This window comes from Rattus rattus, chromosome 5 (assembly GCF_011064425.1).
Source record: "Rattus rattus isolate New Zealand chromosome 5, Rrattus_CSIRO_v1, whole genome shotgun sequence".
Taxonomy (NCBI): Eukaryota; Metazoa; Chordata; class Mammalia; order Rodentia; family Muridae; genus Rattus; species Rattus rattus.
The window spans coordinates 104,635,937-104,643,113 of NC_046158.1; positions in this window are offsets into that span (position 1 = coordinate 104,635,937).

Consider the following 7,177-nt stretch of genomic DNA (forward strand, 5'->3'; position numbering starts at 1 on the left):
CATATTATCACAGGATTTCCACCTTCACCTTAGACTATTGGCTAGTATCAAAATCTCCTAATGAGAAAATATTTTAAATATTAAGGTTTTTTTAAATAAGATCTTGAGACTGTCAAGCAAATACAAAAGGAGGCAAAGCGGAAGGTGAAAGATACAAATGTTTCCCATTTCTCACTCCCCTCTTTTGCAAATACTGTCTCTGTTCCAAGCAGTGTTGTGATGTGGAGCTCTTGCTGCCCCAACCCTCCTTATGTAGCGCAGGCTAACCTGGAGATTGGGACAGTCCTTCTAAGTCCTAAGATCAGACTTTAACACACTCACCTACCTTGAATCCACTGTCTGTGCAATACAACATCAATATAATAAATGTTTCTGGAGTTACAGGACATAGTGATTGTTTTCTCAATGGAAGAAACTAGATGGTTTAGAGGCAGAGCAGGAGTGAGAGCTTTTTGGACTGTGTGTTGTTGTTGCTGTTGTTGTTGTTTTGTAAGGAGGGTGCTATATACTTCATGCATCATCAATGTTTTTAAATAAAATAAATCTTTATTTTAAAAAGGTCATAGAAAATATGTTTGGTTTAGTAACCCCCTGTGAGTATTTCATTCTGGCTTAACGGATACACATGGGAAGAGAATCGTGCCACTCTTGTGAGTGAGAAATAACTTCTCTGCCTGCTCTATTTGTCTTTCACAGAGGGGCACAACTTAAACAGAGAAAGGATAGATTCGTAGCACACATGGCAGACTCGGTCATTTGTTTAAATGACTTAGGGAAAACGTGACTGCAGATTATTACAGGAATTCCAGCTTAAATGGCATCTCAGTTTGGGAACAAGAGAAGGAAAGTACATATGGAAAACTAATAACTCATAAAAGAGTCTGGGAAGAGGCTGGAGAGAGGGAAGAAAGGGAGAGAGAGAGAGAGAGACAGAGACAGAGACAGAGACAGAGACAGACAGACACACAGAGAGGAAGAGAGAGAGACAGAGAGATAGCGAGAAAGGGAGACTGACAGAGACAGACACAGAGAAAGAAGCAGAGACAATCAATGGGGGAGAGAGAGAGAGAGAGAGAGAGAGAGAGAGAGAGAGAGAGGCTGACAGAGACAGACAGAGAAAGAAAGAAAGAGACAATCAATCAATGAGAGAGAGAGAGAGAGAGAGAGAGAGAGAGAGAGAGAGAGAAATTTTGTGACATTTCTTTATTTCTTTTCAGGAATGATTCCAACCCTCGTCTCAGATAGGCATCAGGCCTTCCTGGTCTTCAATGTATAGAGAAGGATTTCTAAGAGAGTATGAGTTGTGGTTTGAACAGTTTCCTGTCTTTGAACACTAGATTTCTGCTGTTGGGGCTGTTTGGGAACTTTATGGAATCTTTGACATGAGGAACCTTTGATGGGGTGTCACTGTGATAAAACTTGAGGTTTTACAGCCCACCCCCCACTTCCTGCTCCTACTCCATGCTTCCTAATTCTCGTGCCACGTGACTTGCCTGTCTCCCACTCATGTTCTGTGCCTTCTGGTTTGAGCACATATTGCTTTTTCAAATGTCATTTTTAAATGCCAGTTTCAAAACTACCTTCACAAATTTATTCTGGTAGTTTAAGGGATTTTCAGGGGGAGAGCTGTGGGAGGGGGAAGCTGGGAGATGTGGGGTTGATATTGGGATGTAAAGTGAATAAATAAAGAAATAAATAGGAAGAAAGCAAGCAGTGCTTTTATGGGGCACTTCAGAAAAATAGACAGATGAGTAGTACTAAGCTGAGAAAGATTCATGTAAGGGGACTGGAGCCTAGGTGTGTATGACCTGGGATTCAGAACTCTTTAAGAGCAGAAGATAGAGAATCTAACAGTTTCTGTGTAGCCAAGATAAGGACAAATTTTTACATCTTTGAGAAACTTCAGTCATGTTCTCAAAGTCTTGGGAAAATTGAAGGAATCCCATGGTAGAGATGGACGGTATCATCCACTCTCTACTGAGGAAAATCCTACTCAGAACTTAAAAGTGCCTTCAATGTTATTGATAGAATCCTACTTGATTATTTCACTAGGCACAAAGCTGTGGTACGTACTGTTAACTATCCTAAAGACTGTGTCAATAACCAAAGGCCAAATTCTGCTCATTCATTGTCTGCAAATGAGTACCCTTTCATGGCTTTACTGGTCTGTTAAACTCTAAAGAGTAAAATCTGGATTTACCAAACATCTCCTAGCATTTTTTTAAGGCATCTTCATATTGAAAAAGGAATTATCTGATTATTTTCCTAAAAAGATATTTGTGTGGGCTTAATAGTACAAGACAAAGTAACTTATTTACTGTAAGCTGTGTATATGCAGAATGAATATACACAATTTTATGACGTGAAATAATATTAAGGCAGCTTTTAAGGCAAGCAATGTTGTTGTTTTACCCAGTGTTAGAGATACCATTAAGTTCCATGAATTAGAAACTTTGCTTGTTGGTTTGTTTTATGTGTATGTGGACACAGTGCATTGTCAGGCAGGTGTGTGTGTGCAGATGTGGTTACGTGTGGAGGCCCAGGAAGGCATTGAGGTCTTCTCTGGTCACCCTCCATCCTGTAGACTGCAGAAGGTTTGTCCCTGAACCAGAAGCTTATGCTTTGGGCCACTCTGACAAGACAGTTGATCCTGGGATTTGGAGACTCCTTCCATGCCCTGAGATTATATACAACTCACCACCTTTTTCTGTGAGTTCTGGAGCTCTGAGGTCCAGCCACAGCCCTTCTGTGGCAAGCTCTTTACCCAGTAAGCCATCTCCCAGGCCTCCTGCAATGCCAGCTTGTGTTACACCCTTTGCTTCTTTCACAGCTGCTGGCACCTCAGTCTCTGGTTTTAGAAGGCTATGGCAAAGCCTATAAGAAGCAAAGTAGTTTAAAGGGAGAGACATCATTTAGGATTATAGGAGGTAATAAAGTTTGGAAGGAGAGCCAGATTCCTAGTACAGCACTCTTTTGCGACACATTTGCCTGGAAGAAACAGAGAGCAGACCTTGCATTTCAAACTCTTTCCCGCAGCATTGATTTCTCCAGCATGGCGGGTGGCCAGGCTTCAGAAGGACTCACTTCAGCAGTAGGAAAATCTCATCAAGGTCTGAGGAACAGAGTGTTGTGCCTCTTACCACCTGGACTGGCTTCTGAGGCGGGCAGTGGACAGGGGTAAATTGGAAGGTGTGAAATTGGTAGGTGTGAAGGTGTGAGCGTGTAAAGAGAATAGGACTACTGTTGTCAATGGAAAGAAGTGATATGTTGAATGTTCTCATAATGTGAGATAGTGCATTGAGTATAATGTTTTTCATGAAAGGTATCCCAAAAAGGTACAGATGATAATTTTATTAAGTCAGTAAATGAAATGCATTGTTCACTTACTACTTAAATATACAGAATAAAAACACTAGTAAAATGTGGATTGTGTGTAAATTATATGAATTTTTAAGTCTTTCAGCACCATAAATACTACTATAGCAAAAGGTATGTGCCAAACATGTGGATTGTGTGTAAATTACATGAATGTTGCAGTGTTATTTGTACTGTGGCATCTTCCTTGGCACAGTTAAGCTCAGGAGCCTGTCTTCCTGAATGTTATACAAGACATAGTATTCTGTCCTTCTTAGAATGCTATGTGGTAAATGGAATCACTTAAAATGTGAAACTCCTCAGTATATGGAGGTTTTATCTTAAATCCTAGCTGTCCGTTGATATTGTACTCACTCTAAGCTAAAGATCGAAATATCATGTTGTTCAAATCATGTACTTTTGATCTCAAATTGTTATATTGCAACATCAGAAGCTTACAAATGAGTAAACAGTGCTGTGTCCTCCAAGGTTTTACACTACCATTGTTCCAATTCCATGTATACTCCTTCATCAGAAAATTAGTTTAAATTTTTAAAAGTTCTATTATCTTGTCAACGGTCTTCCACTGTCTTCTATTCTGAGCTTAGTTTAGAATTCCTTCCATGTTTTGTCTTTCTGGTGACATACATTTTATTTATCTTCTCCTACAGTAGAGACTGTGAAAGGGGGTCAACCTTCTTATACTTTTGGAAGTATAAGAAGCAAAAGTGTCTTGGATATAAAAGACTGCTGTGTATAGGAACTGTACAATAGATGACAAGAAGCAAAACCAGGTATGGAAAAGTCAGCATCGTCACAGTCTCTAACATCTGCTGATCCTCCATAGAGGTTGACACTAGTGAAAGAGACAGAACCAGTCAGCCCACAGCACAGTCACTCGATTCCACAAGCTGTGTCCTGATAGCATCACGAGTTTGCAAAGGCCTCACTTCACATCTCCAGCAGCCATTTCGACAAAGAGCTGATGCCAAAGAAAACCCTTCCTGGGAAGCCCTTGGTCCTGCCAAGGCTGGACCCCCAATGAATGGGATTCTTGGGGAGAGGGCAGTAATGGGGGGAGGATGGGGAGGGGAATATCCATATAGAAGGGGAGGGAGAGGGGTTAGGGGGATATTGGCCTGGAAACCGGGGAAGGGAATAACATTTGAAATGTAAATAAGAAATACCCAATTTAATAAAGATGGAGAAGAAAAAGAAAAAAAAGGAAAGAAAGAAAACCCTTCCTGAAACACTGACTTTTGCCCAAGGAGTAATTATTGAGACCCCACACAAACGTCTTAGATTTTTGGATTCAAGTGAGATCATTGAATTGTTAATTAATGTACTAAGGTAGATGTAGAATGGAGACTCTGTTTTATCCCACGTACTCAAGGTATGAAGAGAGTTGAGATAAATTATAGGAATATAGGAAAACTTGGCCTTACCAAATACATACCAAAAATTAATTTTATATGATTTTACGTAGCTACTTTTCACTCTGAAAAAAATGTATGCCATGATGTGAAGGTATTAGTCCAACCAACACCTAACCTAAGTATTCTACACCATTCTTAGACCGAGGATGAAAAGCCTGCCCAAGGAGATTGTCTTCAATTAGACCTAAGATTAATTAATTCTGCATTTAGGGTAGATAACCTTCCTATCTTTCTCATAAGAAATGTGAAAACTGAACAAATAATATAATTGTCCTCAAAAGAGAAAACTATTTATACAATAGCCTTTATTTATAAGCATAGGAATCTCCACTCCTTTTCTTCTAATGCGACTTTTTCTACATGTAAATTTAAATGATAAAATGAAAGCATGAGAATGGACAGCCAAGAAATGTGATTTGTGTGAAGAAACTTTTACACTGTGGATAATGTTCTGGTTAGATTCTTGCCGGCTTAACAAAACCTAGAGTCCTTGGGGAAGAAGGAACATCGATTGAAAAGATGTCCCCATGAGATTATCCTGTGGACAAGCTTGTGAACCATTTTATTCCTTAATAATTGATTGGGAGTGCTGATCCCACTGTGGCCAGTGGCACTGCACACAGGAGGTCCTCAGTTGTATTACAAAGTCCACTGGGCAAATCATGGGAAAGAGAAAACCAGAAGATTCTTGTCTGCATGGATTCTGCTGCAGTCCCTGCCTCCAGGTTCCTGCCCTGACTTCTCTCAGTGATTGACAGTGATATGGAACTTTAAGTTGAAATAAATCCTTTCCTTCTCAAATTTCCCTTGGGAATGGTGTTTTATCACAGCAATAGAAACCCTAAGAGAAGTAGCCTTGCTCTGGATTTAAATTAAGATGTCCCGATGATCCCTCATGCTGCCTTTGTGCCACAGAAGTGTATGGAAGAAACCAGTAAGTCAATCCATGTAATTCTAAAAGCAGCTTTTCTCAACTGCTCATCGAAGTCATGTGTCGGTTTCTAAAATGCTACAACTAACGAAAAACAGTGAAGCTCTATTTTCCCAGCTGACTCCTGCAATGTACTGTAGATAGGGAACCATCTAAAAATATCTGTAAATATTCCAGAACTTTTGAGCTAGAAATGTCTTTGATTCTTACTTCTGAAAAGTCTTAGTCAATGATGCCATAACTCTTCCAGAAGCCTAATTACTCTGACCACAGCCAAACTTTTGCAAAGTGCCTGATATAGTTCATAATATTGCTATGAAAATTGATCCTGTCTAAAAAAGATTCATTGACCAGTGCCTGGCCCATTTTGAGACCCAGCCCATGGCAGACCCCAATCCTTCATACTATTAATGACAGAATGTTGTGCTTACAGACGGAAGTCTAGCAGAGTAGCCCTCTAAGAAGCTCTATCTAGCAGCTGACCGTGACAGATACAGATAACCACAGACAATATTGGACAGAGGTCAGGAACCCTGTGGAAGAACTAGGGGAAGGATTGAAGGCCCTCAAATAGATGGCAACCCTACAGGAAGACCAAAACCTGGACCCCTTTGAGTTCCCAGAGACTAAGCCACCAACCAATGAGGATATGCAGGTTGGTCCGAGCCCCACATATGTAGCAGAGGGTGGCCATATCCGGCCTCAGTGGGGAAGGATGCACCTAATCCTGCAGAGACTTGCTGCATGGGGAAGGGGATACCAAGAATACCAGAGTGGGACTGCCCGCTCAGAGGTAAAGGAGAGGGGGAATTAAGGGAAGAACTTTGTGAGGGGGAAACATGGGAGGTTTTAATTAATTAATTAATTTTAAAAAAGAAAGAGACGCCTCATTCAGAGAACACACATTCTGGCTCACTCTTTAAAGCAGAGTTTTGTGGCAAATGGAAAAATAGATCTCACGGTTACACGTAACTATGGTTTACGGAAACAGTCGAATGTCTAAAGCAAGCTAATAGGTACATTTAAATGATTGAGCCCATCTTTTATCACATAAGTCCATATTTTTCTGGTAACCTCACTCTGATTGAAAAGGAAACAGTTATCATACCATTTCAAGAATACATATAACTCAGTAGCAAGAATAACATGATTTAAAAAGATACGAAACTTATGAAAATGCAGAATTTCCTAAAGAATATAAACAAGTGTCCAAGATATTTGTGAAAAGATGACTACTAACCAGTCTCCTGGAAATGTCCATCCGTCCACACCGCAGTAATGTCAGATCTCACATCCCTTAGAATGATCACTACCTGAAAGAAAGATAATAAATCCTGGCCACACTACCGAAGTGGGGAAGGTCTTTGATCACACCAAATGCACAAAACTGGTAGAAATGGGAATTGTTACAATCATGGTGGGAAATAGTATGGGGATTCTTTAAAAGTTAAAAAAA